Consider the following 16,577-nt stretch of genomic DNA (forward strand, 5'->3'; position numbering starts at 1 on the left):
CCGGGTTATAGTATTAATAGTAGTTAACTTATGAGGGGGTCAAAGAGTTTGGATCCCCGCCATCCAATACCTATGGGCATTGAAGGAGATCCTACTAAATTTAATCCAGGTCCCAAGCAGGACCTCTAAACGCTGAACAAGGGCAAGACCCTTACCAAACCGTTCCCTTAACCCCCGACCAGGTAGCCAACATACCTCCATATAGACCGTGGAGATATGAATGGTGAAAATCTTTTATTTTATATAGACAGTAAAATAACGCCAAGACACCACGGACAAACGATAAGGAAAGATCACCTTCAACATAAGTAACTAGTTATTAAAGTCATTAATACAAAACCAATAAAAAGTGCAAAAGAATAAAAATAAAAAGTATTATACTAAACACTTGTCTTCACCAAGTGATGTAAGAGACTTAGGCAAACATGGCCTTGATTGTCAAGAACTCTTACGATCAATCTTGGATCCCGAGACGACTCACACACTCTACGATGGACAATGGATGATGGTGGTGGATGATGGTGTTATGGTGGTGGTGGGTGGTGGATGAGGTGTGAGAGAGGTGGTGTGCCAAGGGATGAGAGAGAATGAAGCCAAGCTCCTCTATTTATAGGCTGAACAGAAGGCTGGACACGGCCCCGTGCCCGCCTGACACTCTCTCTCCTCATTAATTGTAATTGCGAATTACAATTAATGCGCCTGCTGTACTTTCACCACGCCCCCGTGCTCGCTGGACACGGCCCCGTGGTGGGCAATGGAAGCTTCTACTGGTTTGTCTTTTCTGCTGCTTCCTGGGCACGCCCCCGTGTTCGCTGGACACGGGGCGTGTTCAGACTCTGTTTCCTTCTTTTTGCCTTGGGAGGTGCCGTTGAGGGTCCGGGCAGTCCACTTTTGTTCCTTTTCTTGTATTTATGGTAGAATTAGTGGCCTTTTTGCTTCTTTTGTGATTTTGAGCTCATTTCATCCTGAAAATACAAAAGGAAGACAAAAACACTCTTTTTCCAACATTAGTACTTAAATAGGGTTAGTTTTATGCCTTAATTGATGTGTTTTATATGTTGCATTTTACACACATCAAATACCCCCACACTTGAACTTTTGCTTGTCCTCAAGCAAAACTCTTTAAATGTGGCTTACACTCCCAAATGGAATAGGTAGAAGAGAAGTTTTTTTTTTTTTTTTTTTTTTTTTAGCTTGTCCTAGAGTGTCGGGAATCCAAGGTTTTTATAGGCTTTATTTTTATTTATTTACAATCCTATTCGTTATGATTTATTTTGAACTTTTCATAAGATAAACTACTTAGTTGGGCATAACATGCTTTATTAAAATTCCATTTATATACAAGTTCACATACCTCACGGGAGATCACTCAACACTCGGCCGAAGGTGTATATTTTAGTGAATCACTCGAGAGCGGCACGGAACTTACGTATTTCCATAGGCTTGCCAAGCAATCAATCCTCCTCCTTTTTAACTTTTTACCTTTGTAAATATCAAGAGGACTTTTTTGGTGAAGGCTTGGGTTTAAAGGTGGGTGGTTGGTTAGTGGTTAGTAAAAAGGCGAAAATCGTAGCAAGCGTCGGTTTTCGTAAAATACCTTGTTTTTAGTGACTTATTTTTGAAGTATTTCTCCAAACAAGCTTTTGTAGCTTTTGTTTGTTTTTGACTTCATATAAGATTTTTTTTTTTTTTTTGATGTCACATGAAAGGGCAAGTTGACGAAAAACCGAGCTTGTTACTAAAATAAAAGAAAAAAAAATGAAAAAGGTTCTTGGTGGGTAAAAAAAAAATTGTTTTGGGGTAATGAAATGAAAGGTTTAGGCTCAAAGGGGTTTTCTAGGGGGATTTTTGGGTAGGTAAAAAAAAATGAAAAATAATGGTTTTGAAAAAAAATAGTTAGTCCTAATGCCTCCATCATTTACTTACTTGGGTTTAAGTTGGTAAGGACCGGGAATGTATTGTCGTGGCAAGTTCTAGATTTGTAAGGACCGAGCGGCTATTCACACAAGAAACGAAAAATGAGCATTTAATCTAAATATGTGTATTTTTATGCTCAATAAAGGCTCAAAACTCACTTTTGTGGGAATGGGTTTTTAATGTGACCAAGCATATATAATCGAATTTTAAACTAGACTTGTTATGCCGTTTCATAATTTTCTTATGTTGGTTCCTTTTTTATCACGACGCTATCGGTTGTAAACTTGTAAAAATATAACCTTTTTAGAACTTGTTCTTCCCAACTTAAACTAAGACAAGTAAATAAAAAAAAGAAAAAGTTTTTTGAAAAAATTTGGGGTGTTTAGCGGTTCCAATAGAGTTTTGTGTAAGGCTTGTGTTTAGGATTTTGCAAAATTTCAAGGTTTTAGCATCCCCCCCACACTTAAATTACACATTGTCCTCAATGTGTCCAAAAATAATATTTTTGGTTGATTAGAATGTATAAAAGTGTGTTAAAAAGCAAAGATTTGTGTTACTGGCAGTCTGGACACGGCCCCGTGTCCATTGGACACGGCCCCGTGGTGAACTGCCAGTAACGAAAAACTTACAGAAGGTGAACACGGGGGCGTGTTGAGTGAACACGGCCTCGTGTCTGGCAAAAATTTGCAGGTCAGTAGCCAAACAGCAGAACTGGGAGATGGACACGGGGGCGTGTCGGCTGGACACGTCCCCGTGTGGACAGTCTGTTAGCCTGAAAAATAAGGTTTTCTCCCGGTTTCTCCCTCCTGGGGCTGCAAGTACTAATGTTTAGCACTCGAACCCCTACATTGCACCTGTTAATCATTCAATACCAACCAACCAAGCACAAACCATCCTAATTTACCATTGTCAAACATTATCCAAACATAAAATAAAAACAAAATAAAGATAAAAAGTAGTTAAGGAAAGTAAATTGTTCGACAACTGGCACGCAGGCCATGAATTGTTTGATGGATAAGAAGGGCAATCAAACCTGTGGGCTCATTACCAGCCAGCCCCTTGTTCCTCCCATCCTCCTACTCCATGTCTTCATCACTACCATCACCTCCACCCCCTTGCCTCGCCATGTACTCCCGGATGCTACCGATATCATCTTGTATATCGTTGACGCTGCGCTCGATAGCTCCAACCCGGTGGTATGTGTTGTTGGCGAGGTTGTAGGTGTTCCTGGTGCACATAAGGTTTTCCTGCAAAAGATCATGTAAACTTTGAAAATTAGGAAAACCGCCTCCTTGAGAGGAGGATTGACCCGGATCGCCTTGGGGTGGGTATTGGAAATGTGGAGGTGGTGCATGAAGAACTAGAGCCTCCTGCGGGTTCCATGCGTAGCCTTGCGTCCTCTGAAAGCTCACCGTCCCGTCCTCCGCTTCATAAAGCAAGTTCATGGCTCGGCAAATATGATAATCGACCCGTCCCGACCATGGACTCCTTTCGAAGGACCTTGGGATATTCGTGAAGTGCTTGAAAAGACAGTACACCCATCCCCCGAAGAAGATTGGTGTAGGAGCAGAGGCAAGGCGGTTCAAGTGCATGTTTCGCAGTAGGAAGTAAGGAACATCGAGAGGCTTCTGGTTGTGGATGCAGTGAAGGACAACTAAATCTTTCAACCCAACAACGCCACTACTGTCATGGCGTTGGTTCAGCGAGTACGTGAGGAGCCTGTGGATGTAGCGGTATAACGGGTCCCTCAGTTTGGTGCTCTTTGTGCTGCTCGGGTTGTAGATTCCTTCACCTATTTGAGCCCATGCGGCTTGGCGTTCGGTTGCATCCAAGTCTCTTAACCCCCCTGTATTCTCTTCATTTCCCGCTTCTTCATCATTGTATAGCCCAATGATGGCTCCAAACTGCGCCATGGAGGTTCTATAGGTGGTCCCTCCACATCGAAATTCAACCGCCTCATGATCAAATGGTTCGCGCCTCGAGTTGAAGATGAAGGTGCTATAGAACTCCATTGTGCATTGGTGGACCGACCGAAGTCGGGCAGTCAATGCGACGTGCAGTGGACCCCTCACAATGTTGTTGAAGCGGTCCAGTTGGTTCACCATGGTTAGCAAATCGGTACACGCCCGTCTTGGGTACTCTTCGGGTCTTGTTTGTAAAACCTCGTATCGTGCCCTTGCGTCCAGTTCATTTGCGCCAAACCTTGTGAATTTCGACATCTGAAAAGAATACATAAAAAGTTAGTACGGAACCAGGAAAATCGGATTGGAAACTGCAAACAGTGGGCTGGACACGGCCCCGTGTTCAGCGGACACGGCCCCGTGTCCGGGCGTCTGTAACCCAAAAGTTCCATTTTTCGTCCCGGTTTCGAAAACCTGAAAATTTTTAGCCCAATAGTAGCGGTTTCCCCCGAAAATGAAACCCTAAGTGTCATTTTTCCCATAACAAACCGTTTACCCTTTCAATTTCGTGTTTTTCGGTTCAAGAACAAGGGTTTGGGTTTTTAGTTGGAAATCGGACGAATCTATCAACAATACATGTCTATTTACTTTCTACTACTCTATTCTTAAACTAATACTAACAATTTTCATCAAAAATTTTGAGTTCGATCCGGATGAACATGAAGAACCCTAGATTTTTCCCCAAATTTTTGATGTTTTAACTACATGCAAGTAACTAATCTAACTAATAAGAAGGATAGAATCATACCTTGACGTTGTTAGATTTGGTGGTGACGTTGAAAATCTGCAGAAAATCGCCTCTAACCAGAGAGTTTTCGGCTAAACGGGGCGTGTGGAATGGTGTAACTGATAAGAAAAGAGGGATTTATCCCGACAGTCGCCTCGACACGGCCCCGTGTCCAGCGGACACGGCCCCGTGCCGGGCGAAGTTTTTGAAATTTTTTTTTTTTTTTTGTGTTCGTGTGCATGCCCCTTATTTCCGAAAAATGGTTAGATGATTCACTGGTTTTGAACGTACACTTACCTGTAACATGTCGGGTACGAGTTTATTCGTTGACCGTTTGTAGTGCGATTTCCTCTTCCTCATCCTCAATGGATCCTCTGTAGAGTTTCAGCCGTTGGCCATTGACTTTAAATGGTGCCCCATTTCGAGTTTTAATTTCTACTGCACCGTGTGGAAAAACATGGGTGACGGAAAAAGGTCCTGACCACCTAGATTTTAACTTACCAGGAAATAATCGAAGTCGTGAATTAAACAATAGAACTTGGTCTCCAACCCGAAATTCATTAGACTTAATATATTTATCATGCAAATTCTTCATTCTTTCTTTATAAATTTCGGAGTTAGAATATGCATAATTCCTAAGTTCGTCTAATTCGTTTATTTGACAAAATCGATTTTTACCGGCAATTTCTAAATCTAAGTTTACGTTTTTTATTGCCCAGTAGGCTTTGTGAGCGATTTCTACTGGCAAGTGGCAACTTTTTCCATAGACGAGTTTATATGGGGTTGTGCCTATAGTGGTTTTATAAGCAGTTCGAAAAGCCCATAAAGCGTCGTCTAATTTATCGGCCCATTCTTTTTTATTTATTCCTACGGTTTTTTCAAGTATTCGTTTTAAACCTCGATTAGTCACTTCGGCTTGCCCATTTGTTTGAGGATGATATGCTGTCGAGACCCGGTGATAGACCCCATACCTTGTTAATATTTTTTCGAGTTGATGATTGCAAAAATGGGTACCTCTATCACTTATCAAAGCCTTTGGTGTCCCGAAACGAGAGAACAGCTTTTTCAGAAATTTTACCACCACTCTCCCATCGTTTGTTGGAAGAGCTTCGGCCTCTGCCCATTTAGACAAGTAATCTACTGCCACAAGTATATATTTGTTTCCCTTTGAAGGTGGGAAAGGTCCCATGAAATCGAGTCCCCACACATCAAAGATTTCACAGACGAGAATGCCATTTTGAGGCATTTCGTTTTTGGAAGAAATATTACCTGATCTTTGGCATGCATCACATGTCTTTACAAGGTTTTGTGCATCCTTGTAAATGGTCGGCCAGTAAAATCCTGAATCAAATACCTTTCGTGCGGTACTTGCGGCACCATGATGTCCTCCGTATGGACCTTCGTGACAATGATGGAGAATTCTTCGTGCTTCATTACCATAGACACACCTTCGGATGAGCTGGTCAGCACACATTTTGAAAAGATAGGGGTCTTCCCAAAAGTAATGCTTTACATCAGCAAAGAATTTCTTCCTTTGATGATGTGGCCATCCTTTGGCGACTACACCGCTAGCTAAGAAATTAGCATAGTCGGCATACCATGGTTCTTGTCTATTCTCTATCATTTCCAAGGATTCTGTGGGAAATTTTTCGTTGATTTGCTCGTCCCTGGTTGTCTCCAAAGCTGGGTCTTCTAAGCGTGAGAGATGATCTGCAGCAGTGTTTTCTGCCCCTCTTTTGTCCTTGATTTCAATGTCGAATTCTTGGAGGAGTAGAATCCATCTTATCAAACGGGGTTTTGCGTCTTGCTTCTTGAAGAGGTACCTGATGGCTGCATGGTCTGTATAAACTACTGTTTTAGAAAGAACAAGGTAAGAACGAAATTTATCAAAAGCAAATACCACCGCTAGTAATTCTTTTTCCGTAGTTGTATAATTTTCTTGCGCATCATTAAGAGTTTTACTAGCATAATAAATTGGGTGGAAATGTTTTTCTTTTCTTTGTCCCAAGACTGCTCCAACAGCAAAGTCGCTTGCATCGCACATGATTTCGAATGGAAATTTCCAATCTGGCGCTATCATGATAGGTGCATTGACTAGCATTTCCTTGAGGGTTAGAAATGCTTGATTGCATTCTTTGTCAAAGATGAAGGGTGCATCTTTTTCAAGTAATTTTGTTAGAGGCCTTGAAATTTTTGAAAAGTCTTTGATAAACCTTCTATAAAATCCGGCATGTCCTAGGAAACTTCGGATTGCTCGCACGGAGGACGGAGGAGGTAATCGAGAAATAGTCTCTATTTTAGCTCGATCAACTTCCATTCCTTCGCTTGAGATTTTGTGACCGAGTACTATTCCCTCTGTTACCATGAAATGGCATTTTTCCCAGTTAAGGGCGAGGTTAGTTTCCTCACATCGGGATAGCATTCGTTCAAGATTATCGAGGCATTGGTCATATGAGTCTCCAAAGATGGAAAAGTCATCCATGAAGACTTCCATTGTCTTTTCGATCATATCATGGAAAATGGCGACCATACAACGTTGGAATGTTGCAGGCGCATTACATAGACCGAATGGCATGCGTCGATATGCAAAAGTTCCGTAGGGACATGTGAAAGTTGTTTTCTCTTGGTCTTCTGGTGCTATCGGTATTTGAAAGTAACCGGAAAAACCATCTAAGAAACAATAAAATTTATGACCGGATAATCTTTCTAACATTTGATCAATGAAGGGTAAAGGAAAGTGGTCTTTCCTAGTTGCTTCATTTAATCTCCTATAATCTATACAGACTCTCCATCCTGTGACGGTTCTCGTTGGTATTAATTCATTTTTCTCGTTAGTTATTACCGTCATACCTCCTTTCTTTGGGACTACTTGGACTGGACTTACCCACGGGCTATCGGAGATAGGGTAGATTAGTCCGGCGTCGAGTAGTTTGATGACTTCATTTTTAACCACTTCTTGAACATTGGGGTTCACTCTTCGTTGTGGTTGAATTACCGTCTTGTAGTCATCATTCATTAAAATTTTGTGCGTACACATGGAAGGGCTTATTCCTTTAATATCTACAAGCTTCCAAGCGATCGCGTTTTTGTGTTTTTTAAGTAAGTTAACTAATTTCTCTTTTTCTATATTACTTAATTTAGATGAAATAATTACGGGTAAACTACCATCTTTGCCTAGAAAAGCATATTCCAAACCTTTAGGAAGTTCTTTGAGCTCAATGGGTGGGTCTTTAGAAGACACCTTATTTTGTGGCTCCTTTAGATCAAGAACCTTAAAAGTTTGTTCTATGGCTATCTCTTCCTCGACAAAGTGGTCCTCTTCGTTGGTTGTATCGGGTGGTTCAGCTTCATCTTCAATTAGGGGGTCATTGTTGCCAAAAGGATATTTCATTGAGCGCTCAAGATCTATGCTCCTTTTGAATGCCCCTAATTGAAGAGGTAGATTGTTGAATCTCCGGTTTTTCAAAGCTCTATGAGTTTGTACAAAAGGTTTTCCCAAGACTAAAGGAGCGTCATCTAGGATGACAAAGTCGGTTGGGATTACCATTTGATTTGCTTGAACCAAGACATCCTCAACTACACCGATTGATTTTATTACTTTCCGATCGGATAGAAAAATGGGTATTTGAAGTGGAGTAAAATCACTAATACTTAATTTTTCAAAAATATAGTTAGGCATTATGTTAACGCAAAGATCCTTATCGATGGTGATATTACTAATAAATGAATTTTGAAAGAAACATGGAACCGGTGTGATGTTAATTTCAAAAGGGTCTTCTTTTATTAGCGAGGTTTGATCATTAGTTAACTTAACGCTTACTAAGTCTTTGATTTTAGCACTAGTGTTTAACTCTTTTAAAAACTTAGCATGAGGGGTTATTAAACAATGGTTTTCGAAAGTAGGTGACAAGAGGTTAATTTCTTCGAAATTAGACTCTTCTTGAATTTTAACATTATCGGACTCACCATTTTCGTTGTTTAACTCATGTGTCGGTTTTTCACTTTCTTGTTCTTCCATTTTTACACTTTCAACTATCTCTACGTTATTATCATTTTTTAGCTCTTCTCTTGCGCGGGATTCCTCTTCCCTTGCGCGAGATTCTTTTATACAACGTTCGATAGTTTTAATGTGTTCTAATATCCTATTGGTCACTTCGGTGAGATTGAAAGAATTTGGATCCTCAAAGCTTGAATCCGGTTGCTCGATCCTTGGTTCCTCATAATACTCATATGAAGTAGATGGTTCACACCATTGTTCTTCATTGTAAGTATATGATGGATAAAGGTCGAAACTTTGTCCTTCATAGTACTCATATGAGGTGGGTTGTTCACGCCATGGTTCCTCATAATAAGAGTATGAAGGTGGTGGCTCATATGTTGAATCTTCAAAGTATGAGTATGATGGCTCATACCTTGGTTCATCAAAATATGAGTATGAGGGAGGAGGTTCATACCTTTGGTCTTCATAGGATGTGTATGAAGTTGATGGCTCGTACCTGGGCTCCTCATAATGGTTGTATGAATTGGATGGTTGATATGAAGTATTATATTGAACCGAGCGTGTGTTACGACAATTAGTGCAATAATTACCCCTATAATCATCCTCATCATAGGTGTAGTTGTAACCTCTTGAGTATTGATCCATAGGAATCACTCAACAGACCACAACTGAGTCTCGGGACCAGAAAACAAAAAAATAAGACGGAAACAGAAGCTGGACACGGCCCCGTGTTGAGTGAACACGGCCCCGTGTTCAGGGACTGTATCTGGGCGTTTTAATTAAAGTTACTGGTCACGTTGAGCACGGGGGCGTGTTCAGCGAGCACGGCCCCGTGTTCAGACTCTGTATCTGGGTATCTACTCTAAAAATATGCAGCACGGGGGCGTGTTCAGTGAGCACGGCCCCGTGTTCAGGCTACTGTAAATGCAAAAACTAAACTAAAATGCAGAAAAATGCGCGCGTTTTTAAAAAGGTTTTGAAAAACTGATTAGGCCGTCGATTTTAAGCTTTCTTAAAATCCTTGTGTCCCCGGCAACGGCGCCAAAAACTTGATGCGTGTTAGTGTATATATGTTTTTAGATATATATTTAAGCCCTTTTTACACTTTTAGCCAAGTTTTAAATTTATAAAACACGATATTTACTAACACTAAACACACATATGGGCAAGTGCACCCATCGTGGACGTAGTATAGTGTTGGTAAGATACCGAGGTCGTCCAAGGACACAAGAGCTTTTAATACCGGTTTATCCTCAACGTCTAATCAAATCAAAAAGGTTAGAAAAATGTTTTAAACTAAGAAAAATAAAAACTAACTAAAATGCTGAAAATAAAAATAAAATAAAAACAGATAGACAAGATGAATCACTTGGTTCCGACACGTGTATTAGTATAACCTTTGATTATTTTCGCACTTTTGCACTTGTTTAAGAGATTATCTTAGTTATTGTAGTAGGCCCCTCTTTTGAAGGCGACGTTACCCTCAACCCAGTAGTTTGAGTCAGCAAGGATACAATCCTAAAGGGTCGGATTATTGAAAGATAATGAATTAAGTTATTAATGCAAATTGTGGTAGGCCCCGCTTCTGGCGGTGACGTTACCCTCGGCTAAGTAGTCTGAGTCAGCAGGGATACAGTCCTAAATAGCCGGGTTATAGTATTAATAGTAGTTAACTTATGAGGGGGTCAAAGAGTTTGGATCCCCGCCATCCAATACCTATGGGCATTGAAGGAGATCCTACTAAATTTGACCCAGGTCCCAAGCAGGACCTCTAAACGCTGAACAAGGGCAAGACCCTTACCAAACCGTTCCCTTAACCCCCGACCAGGTAGCCAACATACCTCCATATAGACCGTGGAGATATGAATGGTGAAAATCTTTTATTTTATATAGACAGTAAAATAACGCCAAGACACCACGGACAAACGATAAGGAAAGATCACCTTCAACATAAGTAACTAGTTATTAAAGTCATTAATACAAAACCAAATAAAAAGTGCAAAAGATTAAAAATAAAAAGTATTATACTAAACACTTGTCTTCACCAAGTGATGTAAGAGACTTAGGCAAACATGGCCTTGATTGTCAAGAACTCTTACGATCAATCTTGGATCCCGAGACGACTCACACACTCTACGATGGACAATGGATGATGGTGGTGGATGATGGTGTTATGGTGGTGGTGGGTGGTGGATGAGGTGTGAGAGAGGTGGTGTGCCAAGGGATGAGAGAGAATGAAGCCAAGCTCCTCTATTTATAGGCTGAACAGAAGGCTGGACACGGCCCCGTGTCCGCTGGACACGGCCCCGTGCCCGCCTGACACTCTCTCTCCTCATTAATTGTAATTGCGAATTACAATTAATGCGCCTGCTGTACTTTCACCACGCCCCCGTGCTCGCTGGACACGGCCCCGTGGTGGGCAATGGAAGCTTCTACTGGTTTGTCTTTTCTGCTGCTTCCTGGGCACGCCCCCGTGTTCGCTGGACACGGGGCGTGTTCAGACTCTGTTTCCTTCTTTTTGCCTTGGGAGGTGCCGTTGAGGGTCCGGGCAGTCCACTTTTGTTCCTTTTCTTGTATTTATGGTAGAATTAGTGGTCTTTTTGCTTCTTTTGTGATTTTGAGCTCATTTCATCCTGAAAATACAAAAGGAAGACAAAAACACTCTTTTTCCAACATTAGTACTTAAAAAGGGTTAGTTTTATGCCTTAATTGATGTGTTTTATATGTTGCATTTTACACACATCAAATACCCCCACACTTGAACTTTTGCTTGTCCTCAAGCAAAACTCTTTAAATGTGGCTTACACTCCCAAATGGAATAGGTAGAAGAGAAGTTTTTTTTTTTTAGCTTGTCCTAGAGTGTCGGGAATCCAAGGTTTTTATAGGCTTTATTTTTATTTATTTACAATCCTATTCGTTATGATTTATTTTGAACTTTTCATAAGATAAACTACTTAGTTGGGCATAACATGCTTTATTAAAATTCCATTTATATACAAGTTCACATACCTCACGGGAGATCACTCAACACTCGGCCGAAGGTGTATATTTTAGTGAATCACTCGAGAGCGGCACGGAACTTACGTATTTCCATAGGCTTGCCAAGCAATCAATCCTCCTCCTTTTTAACTTTTTACCTTTGTAAATATCAAGAGGACTTTTTTGGTGAAGGCTTGGGTTTAAAGGTGGGTGGTTGGTTAGTGGTTAGTAAAAAGGCGAAAATCGTAGCAAGCGTCGGTTTTCGTAAAATACCTTGTTTTTAGTGACTTATTTTTTGAAGTATTTCTCCAAACAAGCTTTTGTAGCTTTTGTTTGTTTTTGACTTCATATAAGATTTTTTTTTTTTTTTTTTGATGTCACATGAAAGGGCAAGTTGACGAAAAACCGAGCTTGTTACTAAAATAAAAGAAAAAAAAATGAAAAAGGTTCTTGGTGGGTAAAAAAAAAATTGTTTTGGGGTAATGAAATGAAAGGTTTAGGCTCAAAGGGGTTTTCTAGGGGGATTTTTGGGTAGGTAAAAAAAATGAAAAATAATGGTTTTGAAAAAAAATAGTTAGTCCTAATGCCTCCATCATTTACTTACTTGGGTTTAAGTTGGTAAGGACCGGGAATGTATTGTCGTGGCAAGTTCTAGATTTGTAAGGACCGAGCGGCTATTCACACAAGAAACGAAAAATGAGCATTTAATCTAAATATGTGTATTTTTATGCTCAATAAAGGCTCAAAACTCACTTTTGTGGGAATGGGATTTTAATGTGACCAAGCATATATAATCGAATTTTAAACTAGACTTGTTATGCCGTTTCATAATTTTCTTATGTTGGTTCCTTTTTTATCACGACGCTATCGGTTGTAAACTTGTAAAAATATAACCTTTTTAGAACTTGTTCTTCCCAACTTAAACTAAGACAAGTAAATAAAAAAAAGAAAAAGTTTTTTGAAAAAATTTGGGGTGTTTAGCGGTTCCAATAGAGTTTTGTGTAAGGCTTGTGTTTAGGATTTTGCAAAATTTCAAGGTTTTAGCATCCCCCCCACACTTAAATTACACATTGTCCTCAATGTGTCCAAAAATAATATTTTTGGTTGATTAGAATGTATAAAAGTGTGTTAAAAAGCAAAGATTTGTGTTACTGGCAGTCTGGACACGGCCCCGTGTCCATTGGACACGGCCCCGTGGTGAACTGCCAGTAACGAAAAACTTACAGAAGGTGAACACGGGGGCGTGTTGAGTGAACACGGCCTCGTGTCTGGCAAAAATTTGCAGGTCAGTAGCCAAACAGCAGAACTGGGAGATGGACACGGGGGCGTGTCGGCTGGACACGTCCCCGTGTGGACAGTCTGTTAGCCTGAAAAATAAGGTTTTCTCCCGGTTTCTCCCTCCTGGGGCTGCAAGTACTAATGTTTAGCACTCGAACCCCTACATTGCACCTGTTAATCATTCAATACCAACCAACCAAGCACAAACCATCCTAATTTACCATTGTCAAACATTATCCAAACATAAAATAAAAACAAAATAAAGATAAAAAAGTAGTTAAGGAAAGTAAATTGTTCGACAACTGGCACGCAGGCCATGAATTGTTTGATGGATAAGAAGGGCAATCAAACCTGTGGGCTCATTACCAGCCAGCCCCTTGTTCCTCCCATCCTCCTACTCCATGTCTTCATCACTACCATCACCTCCACCCCCTTGCCTCGCCATGTACTCCCGGATGCTACCGATATCATCTTGTATATCGTTGACGCTGCGCTCGATAGCTCCAACCCGGTGGTATGTGTTGTTGGCGAGGTTGTAGGTGTTCCTGGTGCACATAAGGTTTTCCTGCAAAAGATCATGTAAACTTTGAAAATTAGGAAAACCGCCTCCTTGAGAGGAGGATTGACCCGGATCGCCTTGGGGTGGGTATTGGAAATGTGGAGGTGGTGCATGAAGAACTAGAGCCTCCTGCGGGTTCCATGCGTAGCCTTGCGTCCTCTGAAAGCTCACCGTCCCGTCCTCCGCTTCATAAAGCAAGTTCATGGCTCGGCAAATATGATAATCGACCCGTCCCGACCATGGACTCCTTTCGAAGGACCTTGGGATATTCGTGAAGTGCTTGAAAAGACAGTACACCCATCCCCCGAAGAAGATTGGTGTAGGAGCAGAGGCAAGGCGGTTCAAGTGCATGTTTCGCAGTAGGAAGTAAGGAACATCGAGAGGCTTCTGGTTGTGGATGCAGTGAAGGACAACTAAATCTTTCAACCCAACAACGCCACTACTGTCATGGCGTTGGTTCAGCGAGTACGTGAGGAGCCTGTGGATGTAGCGGTATAACGGGTCCCTCAGTTTGGTGCTCTTTGTGCTGCTCGGGTTGTAGATTCCTTCACCTATTTGAGCCCATGCGGCTTGGCGTTCGGTTGCATCCAAGTCTCTTAACCCCCCTGTATTCTCTTCATTTCCCGCTTCTTCATCATTGTATAGCCCAATGATGGCTCCAAACTGCGCCATGGAGGTTCTATAGGTGGTCCCTCCACATCGAAATTCAACCGCCTCATGATCAAATGGTTCGCGCCTCGAGTTGAAGATGAAGGTGCTATAGAACTCCATTGTGCATTGGTGGACCGACCGAAGTCGGGCAGTCAATGCGACGTGCAGTGGACCCCTCACAATGTTGTTGAAGCGGTCCAGTTGGTTCACCATGGTTAGCAAATCGGTACACGCCCGTCTTGGGTACTCTTCGGGTCTTGTTTGTAAAACCTCGTATCGTGCCCTTGCGACCAGTTCATTTGCGCCAAACCTTGTGAATTTCGACATCTGAAAAGAATACATAAAAAGTTAGTACAAAACCAGGAAAATCGGATTGGAAACTGCAAACAGTGGGCTGGACACGGCCCCGTGTCCGGGCGTCTGTAACCCAAAAGTTCCATTTTTCGTCCCGGTTTCGAAAACCTGAAAATTTTTAGCCCAATAGTAGCGGTTTCCCCCGAAAATGAAACCCTAAGTGTCATTTTTCCCATAACAAACCGTTTACCCTTTCAATTTCGTGTTTTTCGGTTCAAGAACAAGGGTTTGGGTTTTTAGTTGGAAATCGGACGAATCTATCAACAATACATGTCTATTTACTTTCTACTACTCTATTCTTAAACTAATACTAACAATTTTCATCAAAAATTTTGAGTTCGATCCGGATGAACATGAAGAACCCTAGATTTTTCCCAAATTTTTGATGTTTTAACTACATGCAAGTAACTAATCTAACTAATAAGAAGGATAGAATCATACCTTGACGTTGTTAGATTTGGTGGTGACGTTGAAAATCTGCAGAAAATCGCCTCTAACCAGAGAGTTTTCGGCTAAACGGGGCGTGTGGAATGGTGTAACTGATAAGAAAAGAGGGATTTATCCCGACAGTCGCCTCGACACGGCCCCGTGTCCAGCGGACACGGCCCCGTGCCGGGCGAAGTTTTTGAAATTTTTTTTTTTTTTTTTTGTGTTCGTGTGCATGCCCCTTATTTCCGAAAAATGGTTAGATGATTCACTGGTTTTGAACGTACACTTACCTGTAACATGTCGGGTACGAGTTTATTCGTTGACCGTTTGTAGTGCGATTTCCTCTTCCTCATCCTCAATGGATCCTCTGTAGAGTTTCAGCCGTTGGCCATTGACTTTAAATGGTGCCCCATTTCGAGTTTTAATTTCTACTGCACCGTGTGAAAAAACATGGGTGACGGAAAAAGGTCCTGACCACCTAGATTTTAACTTACCAGGAAATAATCGAAGTCGTGAATTAAACAATAGAACTTGGTCTCCAACCCGAAATTCATCCTAAGCAACAGCTCCTGAAAACATATGTGAAAGTAGGTACGTCAGCATAAAAATGCCTGTGAGATACATAGGTTTTATGAAAATGGGATTCATGACTTGAGTTTAAAGAAAACGTTTAATAACAGTCAGTCATGAACTTTGTAAATTGTTTTGTCTTGTAAATCATTTGAAAAACGATAAAATCAGATGATATGTATAGATAAATGTAAGGTTGAACGAATAATCAAGTAAAATGAGTTGAATAAGATAAGTTGTTTGTAAAACATTGTCTTGTAAAAAGTATGTAATTTGTATAAAATGTTACATGTCTAATTTGAAATGATTCAAGTAATGCTACGATATGTAATACCATACAAACACTTATGTATAGGAAGTACCAGCGGCGTATCCACCATGTTTGTATCATATTACACACGCCTCGTTACTCAAACCATTTACCCAAACCAACCACCATGTAAATTGTTCATATATGAATCAATTGTCAAGTGTTGTGTAAACCATATCAAAATGTTCATGTCTAATGGAAACCACCAAATGTGTATATCAATGTCAAATTGTTTATGTTTAGTGTAAATCCTTGTAATGTGTATCCAAAATATCATGTATGGCACGTGAAAATATATCAAATGGGCCATGGTAACATGCACAAAAACAAGGTATTGAATTAAACATAGTTTAAGTCAAAATTATGTTTTGTGGAACAATTGCATGCTATACTGATACGAACATTTATGTGGTATTGTGGAAATTCATACATTCAAGCCTTTGTGACTGTGATGATAGACCTCTAAACAAATTAAAGGTCTATATGTGTTATTGTTTATCGAATTCGGTCATTCCTTCCAATCCAAACAAATCCGAGATTTCAGGAATGGGAGTTGTCAAGTCCTATGGTACTATTACCTACTAACGAGTGGCGTAGCTAATGTTAATGAATGTACATTGTATCATTTGAACAAACCAAATGTCATACCAAAATGTAAGCATGTGATGAATAATTGTACTAAGTATGCACACAATGGGCACACATAGCATAAAATGTAATGTAAAATAATGTACTTATTACGCACACAATGGGCATACATAGCATAAAATGTAATGTAAAGCAATGTACTAAGCATGCACACAATGGGCATACATAGCATGAAAATGTATTGTAAATCGATT

The sequence above is a fragment of the Helianthus annuus genome, chromosome 14 (assembly GCF_002127325.2).
Source record: "Helianthus annuus cultivar XRQ/B chromosome 14, HanXRQr2.0-SUNRISE, whole genome shotgun sequence".
In the NCBI taxonomy this organism is placed as follows: Eukaryota; Viridiplantae; Streptophyta; class Magnoliopsida; order Asterales; family Asteraceae; genus Helianthus; species Helianthus annuus.